Source organism: Protopterus annectens, chromosome 14.part0, assembly GCF_019279795.1.
Source record: "Protopterus annectens isolate FY-2018-M chromosome 14.part0, PAN1.0, whole genome shotgun sequence".
Taxonomy (NCBI): domain Eukaryota; kingdom Metazoa; phylum Chordata; order Ceratodontiformes; family Protopteridae; genus Protopterus; species Protopterus annectens.
Genome location: NC_056748.1, coordinates 172,658,243 through 172,675,418, shown reverse-complemented (window position 1 = coordinate 172,675,418; position 17,176 = coordinate 172,658,243). Strand labels below are relative to the sequence as shown.

At 36.3% G+C, this 17,176-nt stretch overlaps 1 protein-coding gene across 1 annotated transcript in view; it reads right to left on the bottom strand.

Annotated features, from left to right (window-relative positions):
• The window catches only part of DCLRE1A (DNA cross-link repair 1A), a 1,235,225-nt gene that overhangs the window by 570,405 nt on the left and 647,644 nt on the right, over positions 1-17,176 (bottom strand). The gene's annotated exons all lie outside the window — the stretch shown is intronic.

The window sequence follows — 17,176 nt, the reverse complement described above, 5'->3', positions numbered from 1 at the left end:
CTGGTATAACTTTGTCTACCAATCCAATCATCAAGACTACATGTAAAGGTAATCAAAATAGTACTTTGTTTGAATGGTAGTAATAACTTCTTCCACAGGCTTGGAATATGTTGAGTTAGAAACTGCTCTCTCCAGAAAGTCGTATTTGTCGATGTAGATTTATGTGTTTGTAGAATCAGTGGTGTACTAAGAAACAGAAGGTCACACAAGACTGGGACTTTCATGGCCAGAAATGCAAACACAGGTCACCTCTGAGCAGCCTGAAGGCTACAGAGTATGATGAGAGTTATGCCAATTTATTAGGATAGCTCAAACATTTAAGGTCTTAGATTTTCTTGGTATGGTATCTTTGGGGCCTTTCAAGTTGAGCAATATACTTTCATACCAAACGGGGCACTGTATTCAATGATGGGTATGGTAAGGGAACTATACAATGGCAGGATGACTTCTAAGAAACTTAAGGTATTCTCTTGGCCAGATTGGCAGTAACATGATAATCAATGCGAACAAATTGTCTACACATGTACGAAGGTCTATTATGGCCACTTCTATCTGAAGAGAAGAACCATCTGAAACGTGAAGTGAGAACAGCCTTTTTTTTGTTTTTTTTTTACAGAATGACAGAATGAATCCAAGAAGAATAAAAAAGCCACAAGGAGGTCAACTGGACTACACAGAAAACTGTACAAATTCAAACAGAACAAACCAGCATTCCAACCATCTCAGAAAAAACATTCAAGTTCACAAAAACTCTCCCTCAGTGTAAGTCAAACAAGTTACACATCAGTTTAAATAATTAAGTAATTTAAAGCCAGCTTATCAAATCACAATATCAAGTCACATGATCAAAGACATTAATTAGAATAAAATAAAAGTACAATTGAGTTAAAAAAATGCACAATATTTATGTAACATAAGTTTGTTTTTATTTTAATATAGGCTTAACACTATTAAAATAATTAAGACATGGGGGGGCTCCGCTCTAAAACAATTGATCCACTTATATTCTTCTATCTCAGTCCTGTTAACTATGCCACCACCTCTTCTATTTAAAGAAATCTTTTGTAAAACCCTAAACCTAAAATTATGGTCATCACCATTAGCAACAATATGTTTATACAAAGCGTTAGATTCCACTTTTCTTCAAATCTGATAAATGTGATGAAATTCTATATCTTTAAGCCTCTGATTGGTCTTACCAATATAAAAGCAAGAGCATTTTTCACAAATTGCCAGAACCAGATATATTATATTTTCCGAAGTGCAAGTAGCAAAGACCCTAAAGTTAAACACTATTAGATGGATTGATATACTTAAAGGTACAATTTAAGCAAGGTACAGTCCATCTCTTATATGTGTATCTAATGCTTTAGCATCAAATGCAAGATCCTTATAACATAAAAATTGTTTAAGGTTCTTTTCTTTTTTAATACAAAACATGGTTTGTCACTAATTAACTTATTCAGTTCATTGTCTGACCTTAACACATACCAATTATTTTCTATTATTGATTTAATCGGTGGTGTTTTTCAATAATACTTCTGTTTCTCAATATATCTTCTCAATTCAGATCTTCTTAATATAATATCTAATATTATTTCAGAGGCGATTACACATGACATCACATCTGGTCATCTGACTTCTGGTTTCCATGCTATCTCCAACACTAGAAGCAGACAGGATTTTAGCACGTGTGTGCTACAATACACACAGAGCTTTGCTCAGATGTGGTGCAGCTGCTGGAAGTCAAAACCATAAAACCATTTCACTCTTCCTACAGGAGCTACCGACTATTGTCTAGCACAGACATTGGGTCTCTGGCTCCATTCAAAACTGTGGGATAACATCTTTAAATTACTTTATGGGTTAAGTCATAATTTCAAGACTATTTTGCAAAGTCAGGTGGATTAAAGATGAACCTCTTCAATTCCAGTATATGCTCTTACAATATATACATTTAATTTGGTTACAACAACAATACATGTACATTTCTTTTCCTTCCAGCAGGCTGCACTGTTGATACATTTTAACACAAGGAAACCTCACAAATACATTTTAGCACAAGCATCAGTACAAATCAGTTTGATATATAAATTATATAATTATTTACAAAATTCCAGTTAGCTGTGCTAGAATGGGAACCCACTGCACTGTTTCTCCTGGCATGGCTGGCAGTACCTCCCATTGTCACAATTCCTTATAGTTCATATTACCCACACTGGCAACACCTTTTTCATGCAGTCCTGTTATAATATGAATAGTTTCTCCACAGGAAAAAAGAAAAACAAAACAAAACTTGCCCCCCCCCCCAATTGAACTTCCTTTTTTGCTATTCACCGTAACATCTGGTAAATGTACAAGTCTTTCCATAGGGCACAAAACTTCCTCAGGTCAGTACAAACTCTGTCTGTCAAGCCAAATGTGCCTCAAAAGTCATCTCACAGAAAGAATCTGTGCCTAAATGAAGTAACATCCTTAAATCATTCACGGTATATCCCAAGCATGTAATTATATTATACTAATCATACATTTCAACTAGCATCCCATTTTTGCTTCAAATCTGCATTTTTTTTTCCTTCTTGAAAACCATGACTTCTTTGTCTGCCATACCTACATGATTCAGTGAATCTACTGAGGCATAACTGCATTTGACCAACAGCAGGTTTACTCTTCCAAACTCAAAGGAGCTCCAGCTAATGTTTCAGGCAAGGCACTTGCAGCTTCTATACTCACAAAACTACAAACCCTGTGACTGCAGAGTAGTGTTCCACCAAATCAGCCCATGAAATCCCAAATTCATCATCTGGTTCTCTTTCTTCCATAAGCCTCACAAAGGTGGAATTAGCCAATCCACCTTTTGCCATCACCATAAATTCCATAGTTTTGTTAAGATTTTCATTCTCTCCTGCAACCTTACCTTGTAAACTATGATCACTACTTATATATGCCATCTTGGATTTTCTTCACATTCAACAGCAACCCTATAGCACCATTTGAGGAAAAGAATGACAAAGGTATCAAACTGCTGGCCGCAGAACAGACACAATCCACTGGCATTTTTGCTCCCGGCCATGAAACTCTGCCCCGATCCAGCCAGCTTTTGCATATGAACAGTCCAGTCACTTGCAGTCTGAAGCAGACTGACCAAGGTTTGTAAATGTGGTTTGGACTACCTGTAACAGCCCTTCATGGCATGACTATGAAGCGAGAGCGAAAGACAGATTACAAGTGTAGCAACTACATTTTAAGATAAAGACATAGAAAGTAAAAAAATTGGGGCATAAAAGAAAAAAAACTCAAATAAACAATGGACATTATCAAGCAAGCAGAAAATAAATATAAAGGTAAAAATAACACTTAATGGCCAGCTGTATCATTATACAACAGGAAAGTAGCTTATGTTAAACATTTTTAAAAAAAAAATTTAAATGTTTAAAAACAAAAACAAGGGACAAAAGGCAAGGAAGAAAAAAAATCCCAGGCACGGTTCGCTGCTCTTCTGCCATTACTTCTGTCATTTAATATGACAAAATGGCTGTAAATTAAGGCCAACACTGGTTACCAGACTATCCTATCATCCCCTCTGCCAGTCACTGATGACTGATGATTAGGGTTCTACACCAGCCCCATTTATGCTTCATAAATTGCACTCCCTACTAATCTAATTTTATTTTCCCTGAATGACAACAAAAATGGTTTTAAGACCTACATTGTGTGTGTGTGTGTGTGTGTGTGTGTGTGTGTGTGTGTGTGTGTGTGTGTGTGTGTGTGTGTGTGTGTGTGTGTGTGTGTCAAGGTGGCTTTCTTTTTCAAGTGGCAACCAACAAAGTCACTTTTTCCTAGTAAACACATGACCGCCCTAGGCCAAATTTCCTCTAATTACTTATAAATATCATCTGAGATCTCCCCTGAAGGGGGTAATTAACAAAGTAAAAATAAATAAAATAAAAAGGGCTATGATTTGCAAAAAAAAAAAAAAAACAAAGAAATGTAGCCCTGGGTGGTAGACAATGCACAGTAAACACTACCTGTCTTGTCAGTTACCACCATCAGATAAGCAGGAACTATACTGTCATACAGTTCCAAACAAGATGAAAATGGAGAACACAGGTGCTGCAGTAGAGCAGATGTAACAGTGGCAAACTAAAATACTTACTTTTCTGTGAGCAAAATTGCTTTCAGGTACAAAAAGGATGGAAACAGTCCATCAGGCAGTAAGCAGCATGGAAAACAAAGAATGGATGGGACTGACAAAGATACTGTCACAGTATCCTTTTTACATTACCTACATAGATAGCCTCATTGTTGCTGCCGTTAAATATTCCTACCTGCAGCACACAAACATTTCAATAATTAGCCCTGTACTTCACAGCAAGAGCAGTCACCAAAGGCCTGCTGCAAGTTGCACAGGACAGCCCCAGCAGCACACTTAAAATACAACTTTCCATAACTATTGATAACATTATAATTTAGTAGACAAGTGTGCAAACTCCAGTCCTTCCCAAGATTTAAGCCCTGTTCATTACTATGGTCTTCTACATTCACACATCAAATACCTGATAACACAGCATACATCTTTTTTTCCCTTCTTTTCTCGAAACCCAACTTTGTTTTGGTTATGCACATTTGTACTATTTATTTATTTCACATTTGTTAACCGGGTTAGTCCAACTGGGTAAGAAATTACCCATTTTCAGTGGAGACCCGAGGGGAAAAGCCCCAAACAAAACATTCAAATACATACAAATAAAGACAAGTTAACAATATGAAGAGCAAAACAAACTTATGGATACAATGGATAAGAAAATAAATGTAATCCAAGGAATAGTACATAGCTTTATACAAGGTCAGAAGAAGGAAAGTGCAAAAGAAGATAGGAGTAGAGGAGGAATGAAGTGATCTAGAGGGAGGAGAAAAAAAAAGCAGTAGGATAAAGTAAATTATATAAAGAGGGAGGGTATAGAAAGAAGAGCAGATTGGATAAAGTAAGATAAGAAAGAGGGAAAAGGTCTTGATGAGAAGTCTAGTGAAGAAATGGGAATATGGAAAGGGAGGAGTTAAGAAGGATGGTTACAGGTACATATAGGGTTGTTATGGAGGTACAAAATAAGGTCATGTTTGAAGTTAGGAAGAGAGGTATGACTTCTAATATGGAGTGGAAGATTATTCCAAATAAGGGAGATGGAGTGTTTATAAAGTATTTTACCTATGTTAATATAGGGTTTATAGACTTGTAGAAAGAGTTTATCAGAGCTGTGCAGGGATCGGGGAGGGGTGTACCAAGAGATCAGGTTGGAAAGAGACTACCTCACTATTTTACTTATTTTTAATCATTTGTTAGTTATTCGGTTGAGGCACCAACAAAATTATTTAAAATAGTACAGATTCAGTCAGGCTTAAGTAACTACATGGAAAAATTATGACATACAATACCATAATTGTTAATTTTTACAGTGTAGTTGGTATGGCTGGAACAAACAATGGAAGACTTCTCTCCATCTGCCAGTTCTTTCTTCAAGGACTGCTCCAGCTGTTGTTGCTTGCACAATATTTCTTCTTCCAATTTGCGCTGCTCTACCATTAGTGAAGAACAAACTCGCTTTCTTTTTGCCTTCTCTAACAGCTCCTTCACTTCCTCCAGGTCTTTTTGCAGCTGTGAGATAGGAGGAGAGAGTTTATACACAAATATTATGAAGAAAAACAACCATAAGACAATTGCTGAAGTTAATATGTTCTAAAATGGTAAGCAAACCTCATGAAAAATTAATGATACTATGGAAAACACATATCTACAAGCCTAATATGACATGGCTTCCTTTTCTATAAGTTCCTCTCTTGCCTATGAGCCATTTTTTTGATAACTTTTCTAAATTTAGATGTAAATACAAATGAATGATACCATTCAATGTCTACTTTTAATAATAATTTTTTGCTTGCCTTAAACGTTCATGAACAGCATTACACAAATCCTGACAATCTTCGAGTCATCACAATAAAAATAACACAAGCTTAAATACAACAGAAAGCATACAATTTCAATTACAGTCATGTAGTGTGCAGACATTTTATTTTTAGCAAATATCATTCATTCAGACATTACATAAATGGTGCAATTCCCACTCTCCCCTTCAACCTCGCTCCTTTTGAGCATTATTTATTTTATTTTTTTTATTTATTTTACATTTGTTAATCGGGAAAATTCAACTGAACCAGGCCCATTTTCAGTGGATACCCGGGGAGAAAAGCTCCACAATTAAAATATAGTAAAGTAGTCATGACATAGGTAATACAGACATAAAAAAAAAAAAATAAGTACACACGGTACTTGCGTATTATTGCAACCAGATTTTTGCAGCTGCGAAAATCACATGCTATAATAAGAACTACTGCAGAAAACATCCTAAACTGTTTTTTTTTTTTACATGCTTACTAATGAATTAAAGAAGAACTAATGAATAATAACTTTTGATTCAAGTCCAGAAGGAAAACAGTTGCAGCAGTAATCCCTCTGTTCTGCCATGTATTACACACGCACGCTTCAATTGTCAGGGCTACTGTCTAAAAGATGACAGAACTACCACTAACACAATATATTGATGCCTGAAGTACGGCAAAAAAGTTCAAGGGGAATTGAAAGGGTCAAGCTGACATTTGATAGTAACTGAGCGGTGTAAACCTGCTGTAGTTCCTTGAGAACATTTCTATATTTCTTGAGGTTCACGTATACATCTTTACGTTTACAGTTAATGCAGAAATGAATTAGCAGCACACATGCTGCCAGTAAAATGCATGTCAGGTTAAAAAAACCCTGTCAGTGGCAGAAAGTGCATTCATGTCCGAATTCCAGACAAAGAGCTGAAGGGGAATTGAAAGGGTATAGCTAACTTTGTACTAAAGGTTCAAATATATGTTAATGCAGGGAAGAGATAGCACCACCCATGCCGGCAGTAAAGTGCGTACCTCAACAGCAACACTGACAATTTTCAGTTTGGTTTGTTAACCCTTGCTAAAACATCACAGAAAAAGTGGATAAATGGTGCTGCCGCAAACCAGTAATCAAAATCAGAGCACCACTCGATCAGTATGGATGTAGGCAACCGTTTATTCAATGTTCAAGCACCAAACCAAGTCAAAACCAACACTTTTAACGTTGTAAACATACAAATGACGTTTTCGTCATCAACTTCATCAGATGTACAACAATCCCACAGTTCCCCTTAAATACCCAAGCTACAAATTCAATCAATAAGTTCACCAATAAAATCAAAGTGTCAATTAATATAGTTTTTGCATAACCATACCTATATTCATGTTCCATTTAATTGTTAAAAATAAACATTATTATTTTATATAAAAAAAAATTTTTAAATTGTCTAAGAAAAACCACAATCTGTTAAAACCATTCAAACTATAATTTCATACATAAATGCAGTAACTGTTGTGATTTTTGGCTCCCCCCAAGTGGTATACATATAGATATCACATACTGTGAAAAATAAAACCATATAAAACCTAATGTTTTTAAGAGCTGTAAATACAATTAAAGCTTAGCTGATCTCAATTTTAAAACTGGAGCTAAAGATATCATATCATTAAGACCCGGAGGTCTATTTGCTTCTAGTGATAACTGCCAGTATAATTCCCTATATTCAACCAGGGTCTCCCACATACCACCCCTGGGATCCACTGGCACTACTTCCAAAACAAAAAATCGAAATACAGACTTTCTACATGTTAGGCTATGTTTGTATAGTGCATTGTTTTCACACTTGTTCCTAATGTCATACAAGTGTTCATATATTCTTTGTTTAAGTTTTCTTTCACTTTTACCTACATAGTACAATTCACATTCATTGCACTTAGCTAAATATATAATGCCTTTTGTGTTGCAATTAACATAGGTATTCAAACTTATTTTTCTTTTCCTAGCTTGTAAAAAAATGGAATCTCCAGTATTTAAATGTGCACAGTAATTACAACAACCACATTTGTACAAACCTTTTTTAGTTCTTGTGGTGTTGTCACAGTTGATATAGGAACCCTTTTCCAACACATTCTTAATAGTGTTCCCTCTACGGTATATGTACGTCAGAGGTTTATCAAAAATATGTTTTAAATCCGATATTTTGGAAAAGTTGCTCCATTCTCTATCCATAACCTTTCTCACTAAGCTTGACTGTCCATCATAATTAGTGATGAATCCCATATTGTAATTCTTGTTAAGGTCCGTTTCTAGTTCGTGCACTGCTTCTATCTGGGATAGTGTTTTTCCAATAATAGGAGCAAATCTGCCCCTTCTTTCAGCTAATACCTCATTCAGTAATACATCAAATAAGTCACTAGGATATCCCCTATTCATGAACAACTCCTTTAACTTAATACATTCATTTGTAAAAGTTACATCTAAGGAAGTCATTCTACACATCCTTACTAACTGCCCTTTCAACACTCCCTTCTTTTGATACAAAGGATGTGAACTGGTAAAATGCAAATAAGAATTTGAAAATGTTTCTTTTCTATGCATCGTGGATACAAAGTTTCCATTGTCCTTCTTAATATTAACATCTAAATATATTAATTCCTGTGTATCATATTTGTAGGTGAAGTCCAAAAAGTTAGTTGTTCCATTTAAATACTCAACAAATTTCAAAAATTCGTCTTGGTTCCCCACCCACAAAAAAACATAAGTCATCAAGAAACCTTCCATATAAAATCCAGTACTCATTGTAAGGTGATTTCAGAAGATAATTGTTCTCCCAATAGGCCATAATAATGTTGGCATATGTGGGTGCACAATGTGCTCCCATTGCCACTCCTTTCTCCTGTTTAAAATACTCTCCTTGGAAAAAAATAAAATTATTCTTTAACACTATTTCCATCAAGGTCAAAATAGTTCTAAACTCACATGAGGTGATGTCTCTGAAACCAATTAACATCTCCTCAAACCATTCCATACCAATATCATGAGGTATGCTGGTAAATAAATCAACTACATCCAAGGTACCAAAAGCTAAATTGTCACTATATAAGGAAGAGTTCTATTTTCTCAGGAAATCCCAAGAATCCTGTAATATGTTAGGGTTGTTGGTAACCAACCCATTCGCCTTAGTATCCACATACTTCGCTAAGGGTGCTGTCACAGATCCATTGGCCGAAACTATAGCTCTAAGGGGAGGATCATAAATGTTTTTATGTACCTTGGGAATTCCGAATATAGAAGGAACCTTTGGTTTTTTCCACAAGCAAATATTTGTATGTTGGCATGTCAATGGATCCTTCAATTAACAAATTATATAAAACCATCTGTATCTTCCTATAAGCAACATTAATTTTGTTAATAGATATTCTGGAGTATTTTTGAGTGTCATTCAAGATTTTCATCAGTTTTACCTTCGTACTGTATACAATCCATAATAACTACTCCCCCACCTTTATCTGGTTTCATCACCCTTATATTTTTGTTTGTCAAGTCATGTAAAGTTTCTTGTTCTGAAGATGTTAAATTAGGATGTACAAAATGTTTCCTCAAACCAATCCTTGACTCATTTGTCTTGATCACTTGACTCAGGTTTGTACAAATGTGGTTGTTGTAATTACTGTGCACATTTAAAAACTGGAGATTCCATTTTTTTACAAGCTAGGAAAAGAAAAATAAGTTTGAATACTTATGTTAATTGCAACACAAAAGGCATTATATATTTAGCTATGTGCAACGAATGTGAATCGTACTATGTAGGTAAAAGTGAAAGAAAACTTAAACAAAGAATATATGAACACTTGTATGACATTAGGAACAAGTGTGAAAACAATGCACTATACAAACATAGCCTAACATGTAGAAAGTCTGTATTTCGATTTTTTGTTTTGGAAGTAGTGCCAGTGGATCCCAGGGGTGGTATGTGGGAGACCCTGGTTGAATATAGGGAATTATACTGGCAGTTATCACTAGAAGCAAATAGACCTCCGGGTCTTAATGATATGATATCTTTAGCTCCAGTTTTAAAATTGAGATCAGCTAAGCTTTAATTGTATTTACAGCTCTTAAAAACATTAGGTTTTATATGGTTTTATTTTTCACAGTATGTGATGTTATCTATATTTATACCACTTGGGGGAGCCAAAAATCACAACATTTACTGCATTTATGTATGAAATTATAGTTTGAATGGTTTTAACAGATTGTGGTTTTTCTTAGACAATTTTTAAAATTTTTTTTATAAAAATGTTTATTTTATATATATGAATTATATTTTAACATAATAATGTTTATTTTTAACAATTAAATGGAACATGAATATAGGTATGATTACGCAAAAACTATATTAATTGACACTGATTTTATTGGTGAACTCATTAATTAAATTTGTAGCTTGGGTATTTAAGGGGAACTGTGGGATTGTTGCACATCTGATGAAGTTGATGACGAAAACGTTATTTGTATGTTTACAACGTTAAAAGTGTTGGTTTTGACTTGGTTTGGTGCTTGAACATTGAATAAACGGTTGCCTACATCCTTGCTAAAACATCCTTCACTGTAAAAGCAAACAGACTTTCTGACATTTGTACGACATTAACTGACAAATGTCAACAGTGGGAAACAGTAACACTTGACTACTGGCCATGAAAATTCATAAGACATACTCCTGGTTAAGTTGCCTTTGCTGCGCTTTTGATCAGGAAGGCAGGATCTGTCATGTGCTGTTGCAGTGCGGAGTTCACCGACCAAGTGAGTCACGCCAGGCAGGAGTCGAAAAATTGGCAGTTATTCCTCTCCCTGCCTCATGCAGTGTGTGCCACAGTATTCCTTACTTGCTTCCACACCTGTTTCCAGCTTAATTAACCTGTCTACTCAAACAGGACAAATTTCGCAACCGCGAAAATCTGGTTGCGATAATACGCAAATACCGTACACACATACAAATAATTGTTCACAATGGTTCAAGTGTGATTGGTAAAGGACCAAGACTTTTGATAGAGTTATATATAGATATATGTATATATATATATATATATATATATATATATATATATATATATATATATATATATATGACAGGGGCGGCCCGTGCTATTGGACTGCCGGACTGCAGCCCCCTCAAACAAAAAGAAATAAAAAAACTAAAAAAATTAAAAGAAAAAAAAAAGTTTTACATTTCGCGGACTTCACGCATGCGCAGTAGACCAGACTACTGGTCTACTGTATGCGCATGCTCACGGCAGTCCGGCAGGACTGATAGGGAAACGCGAGGAGACGTCTGTACACTTTAAAGTGCACAGACACACTGGGATTATACATCGTGGCCGGACTGCAACACGAGCAGCAGGAATGGGAGCTGCAGTCTCGTCGGGAAAGGGTTTGGATCTACTCTCGCGAGTCGGAGTATTGCGCGGGAAGGGGTTTGGATCTAATGTTAGTTATTATGGAGAACAGGTAAGTGTTGAATATATGGTGCTTTGTGCTTGTGAAACTGGTTAGTATGAGAACAGGTGTGTGTGTGTGTGTGTGTGTGTGTGTGTGTGTGTGTGTGTGTGTGTGTGTGTGTGTGTGTGTGTGTGTGAAAATGCCCCAGGTGCTCATGGTGGTGTGGTAGGGAATACCTCAGGCTTGAGCCCTGTACCCTGTATGCAGGTGTTAAAGACTTGAGTTCCCTACCCACCACCATTTGTAAAAAAATTGCAGATTTTTGCCTCATATTTGATCTGATCTGTTCCTCATAATATCTGTTGTTTGTAAATGTTGCAATGCTTGATATATGATGGTGAAGTAGTAGCATTGTTGCCTCACAGCTGCAGGTTCTCAGGTTTGATTCTTGGCTGGGGTTCCTTCTTTGTGGGGTCTGTATCTTCTTTCTGTGTTTGTAACATGGGAGGACACAAACGCAAACCCACACAAAGACATGTCTGCATTATTTTTTCCTGGGCCTCTGCTGAAAATTGTTTTTTTGTTCCAAGTCAGACTGTCCTGATTAACAAATGTTAAATAAAATTGACAGGCATTTGAATTTCAGACTTCAGGTTTCTGAATGTTTAATTTCTTACATATCTGATGGTGCAGTGGCAGTATTGTTGCCTCAGAGTCACAGCTATAGGATTTGTGGTTTGATTCTTGGCTGGGGTGCCTTCTTTGTGGAGTCTGCATCTTATCTCTGTGTTTGTGTGGATTTGCTCTGGTGTCCTGCCATTTTACAAAGATGTGTCTACAGTATTTCTCCCTGGGCCTCTGCTGAAAATTGTTTTTGTTCCATCACAAGTAAAATTGACAGGCATTTGAATTTCAGACTTCATAGTCTTCAGAAAATACATAGTAAAACAACTTTTTATTCTAGCAATAAATATATAGTAACACAACCTTTTATTATAGCATTTTTTTTAAGTTTATAAGGTGACTATTTGAAATGTTTCCTTATTTTTGGGACTGTAATACCCTGTTAGTGGCTTTGTCCAGGTTTTTTGTGCTAAGGTTGACAGCTATGGCAAGAACTGAATTCACTGAATATGTTTGAGGGCTGCATTCCCTCATTACTGGGTTTGTCCAGGTGTTTTGTGCTAAGAGGTTGACAGCTATGGTGAGAACTGAATTCATTAAATGATAGCCATTTACGTTTCAGTCTTCCTCTCGTTCACAAAACAGCTGATTTGGCGTAGTGGTATGTTGCTCTTGACTGTTTTGCACAGGGACCTTGTCTCTAAAATGTACGGTGGTAACACAGCATTTTTCTTTCACAAAGCAGGTGATTTGGCATAGTGGTATGTTCTGACTTTTTTTGCACAGGGACTTTGGCAGTAAAGTGTATGGTGGTACCGTGGTAACACAGCATTTTATTCTAGCAGCTTTCCAAGATTATACAAGCAATGTTTAATGTGTCCCTGGTTTTTGCCCTTTTGACCCACCCCAATAAATTTGGCTTTTTCCAGACTTCTTGTGCTGCGAAGTTGAGATGCAGTTGAGTATTGAGTAGATTTTACAAGGAGCTGAGAGCTGCAGGGGAAGAGAAGTTTAGTGCTAATAGCACAACAGGCTGTGTGCTTGCTTTGATGCAGAAGGTTGTTGGTTCTACTCCCATAAGGGGTGAATGCTGCTGTACTGAAAGTTAAGATACTAATTATGAGCCTGTTATCAGTTTGCCATCCATTTCCTATTGCAATATTACTAGCTTATTTTTAATGTAATTTAGGCAATTTATTCCACAGGGCATCAGACACTTTATTGTTCGATGAAACCATGAAATATAAAGGTGATTGCTAGCACCAACCTCTTCATTACAGATTTATTTAACGTGGAATTATTTAGATGACTTTTTTACTACTTCAGAGATTGTGCATATTTACTGATAATGGTGGACTGTAGAATTGTGCATATTTACTGATAATAGTGGACTGTATAAGTTTGAGTAGACTTTTATGATGGAAATGTTCTGAATTGGACAGTTTTGTTTCATTGTTTACTGGAAAAATGTTCAAAGCAATAGGAAGGTGTATCAAAGAGCACATGTGTTTCATATGCAAGGGGCCTATGATTTGAAAACAGCCCAGAATTAATTTTATCTGCCACGAGTAAAATGTATTTTCTTTCAATGTGGATTTTAATGTTGTTTCAGTGAATGTGAGTTTCAAGGGCAGAGAAGGTTTAATGCCAAGTTTGTTTAGCAGATGTCTTAGTGTTTGTGCTGTAAAATGCAAAAATAAAACTTTCAAATGAAGTTCAAATCATCATAGAAGTAAATCAGTATGCACATTAGTGTTTATGGTAAATGGAGTGAAATAGCAAAGTAATGGATCATTGGAATGGCTGCAGGGAGGCTCCATTCGACCAGGGTTTTGTGAGGGGGAAGGGCGGCAAACTTAGACAGCCCCGGCTGAACCATACCTCCCAACTGTCCAGATTTTCAAAGAATGAATAGATGTTTTGCTTCTTATTTTTGATTTGTTCCTCATAAAAAATTGTGGTTTTCTGGCAAATCATTTAGGAATTAAGTCACTAAATAATGACACACCTAGTTTCAGACTTCATAACCTTCAGAAAAATCCATGCTAAACTAAGACCTGTTCTATCAACTGTCCCAGTTTATAGAAGAGCATTTTTTAGTACTGTTTATATGTTCCCCCCAATATATTTGGCCTTGTCCAGATTTATGTCCCAGTTTATACAAGAGCAATTTTTAGTATACTGTTTATATGTTCCCCCAATATATCTGGCCTTGTCCAGATTTATTGCATTAACAGGTTGAGAGGTACATGCAAATAACTTGCTTTATAGAATTAGGCATAGCCAAACCTCTGAACTGTCCCTGATTTTGACTCAAAATGTTGCTCTTCCCCTAATGATCCCTCCGCAAAATAGCAATTTTGGAAGAAAACATGGAGGGTTTATAATTAAGAAATAACTGTAATAATCAGATTACTTTTATTTCAGAAATGCATGTAGATTATTTTATTTTGTCAGCTACTCAAGTTAGCAGTACTAATATTAAAGTGTCACTTCTTTGGCAGGTTCCCAGCTGTATTGTGTTGCTATTTTATATTTTTACATCACATTTTTTGGTCCATTTTTCATAAAATTGTGTTTTTTTGGCAAATTAGTGACAAATAATTAAAGACTGAAGTTAGAAAATAATGACAGACATTTCAGTTTCAGATTTCATACCATTCAGAAAATTCATACTAATGCAAGACCTCTATTAGCTTTCTAAGGTTATAAGAGCGATATTTTAAAATTGTCCTTATTTTTGGGCCTTTGTCCCATTTCTTTGTATGGCTTTGTCCAGATTTCTTGCTCTGAGGTTGAGAGGTATGACAAATGTGTCAGGGCCATCACAAGTCAGCCAGAGACATTTCAAACTGTGACATACTTGTTACACCCCACTCCCCCATGTAGTGACTCTGGATGTGTCGAAGCAAGGCAAGGAGTAGTTATGCAGTGTAAATGTGCAGAGAATCCCACCCATCCAAGGTAGACACAAGTACTAGAGTGGCTTTTCATCTGTCCTTGATTTTTGCAGAATGGTTTGGTTTCTGTCATATTTTTTGTACTGTTGATTTATGCTTATTACTCAAAGTGCCTGTTATTCCGTGTTTAAGTAGCAATACTTAATGACCATCAGGTAAGCTTGGCTGAGATTGCAAGATGCAAGTAAGCTTTAATAAGCATACTGTTAAAGAATTGCCAACATTGAAAGCCTTTCTGTTGCCATGTAGAGAATACTTAACTAGATAATGTATAAGCCTTGGGTATTGAAATGCATATGCCAGTATTTGTAATAAAGGACAGAATTACATTATTTTAAGAGTCTCATTACACTTGGAGACTTACAGACAGTCATCTCTGCAGGCTTTAACCATAAACCGAATGCCAATCGCGTGGTCTATAACCTGTACAGTAATCCTTTTAAGCAATGTATCTTGAGCTTATTTCTTGTTTGCTTTTCATTTTTTACTTTGATCATGTTTTCTCCATGAAACAAGTAGATGCCAGGCAGCAGGTCTTTTTTTGGATAAGAAACATTTTTACAAGTGGGGGCATCAGAGATTTCTACTTTCAGCATGTTACTTGTTACTTTAATAAAGCTGAATATAAATTATAATTAGAACTGCAGTGCAAGAAGTGGTTTGAGTTGAGTGCTGCTTGTTTTTCTTATACTTGATTTTGACTGGCATTCCACTAATGTATTTAAAAAAAAGTAATTTATTTTTTCATGCCTCACAACCTTTTGTTTCCATCTAGATATTAAGCTGCCATGCAGCCAATGCATTGAAATATTTTTATTCTTCTACACTTCATTTTGTCTTGATTGGACTCTCATGACAACTGTTTGGCTCCCAGTGCAGTATATTTAGTTTTTGAGGTTTGCTACTACAGGTGTTTGTGTGTGTGTGTGTGTGTGTGTGTGTGTGTGTGTGTGTGTGTGTGTGTGAGGGAATACCTCAGGCTTGAACCCTGTACCTTGTATGCAGGTGTTAAAGACCTTAATTCCCTACCCACCACCATTTGTGGAAAAAAAACTGCAGATTTTTGCCTCATGTTTGATCTGATCTGTTCCTCATAATATCTGTGGTTTGTAAATGTTGCAATGCTTGATATTTGATGTGGCAGTTGTAGCATTGTTGCCTCACAGCTGCAGGTTCTCAGGTTTGCTTCTTGGCTGTGGTGCCTTCTTTGTGGGGTCTTCTCCCTGTGTTTGTGTGGGTTTGCTTTTGTGTCCTCCCATGTTACAAAGACATGTCAGCATTATTTCTTCTTGGGCCTCTGCTGATTTTTTTTTTTTTTTTTGTTCCAAGTCAGACTGTCCTGATTAACAAATGTTAAATAAAATTGACAGGCATTTGAATTTCAGACTTCAGGAATCTGAATGTTTAAGTCCTTGCATATTCGATGGTGCAGTGGTAGTATTGTTGCCTCACAGCTATAGGTTTTCTGGTTTGATTCTTGGTTGGGGTGCCTTCTGTGTGGAGTCTGCATCTCCTCCCTGTGTTTGTGTGGATTTGCTCTGGTGCCCTGTCATTTTACAAAGACGTGTCTGCAGTATTTCTCCCTGGGTCTCTGCTGAAAATTTTTATTCTGTCAGCAGTAAAATTGACAGGCATTTGAATTTCAGATTTCATGTTCTTCAGAAAATACATAGTAACACAACCTTTTATTCTAGCAATTTTCTAAGTTTATAAGATGAATATTTGAAATGTGTCCCTATTTTTGGGACTGTATTCCCTCATTATTGGCTTCGTCCAGGTTTTTTGTGCTAAGGTTGACAGCTATGGCAAGAACTGAATTCACTGAATGTTTGAGGGCTGTATTCCCTCATTACTGGGTTTGTCCAGGTGTTTTGTACTAAGAGGTTGACAGCTATGGTGAGAACTGAATTCACTAAAATGATAGCCATTTAAGTTTCAGTCTTCCTCTTTTACAAAGCAGCTGATTTGGCGTAGTGGTATGTTGCTCTGTTTTGCACAGGGAGCTTGGCAGTAAAATGTATGGTTCTAGCAACTTTCCAAGATTATACAAGCAATGTTTGTGTCCCTGGTTTTTGGGCTTTTGACCCCCCCCAATACATTTTGGCTTTTTCCAGTTTTCTTGTGCTGCGAAGTTGAGTATTGAGTAGATTTTACAAGGAGCTGAGAGCTGCAGGGGAACAGAAGTTTAGTGCTGCTTAAGTGAAGTTGGTTTACCTTGTTAATAGCACAA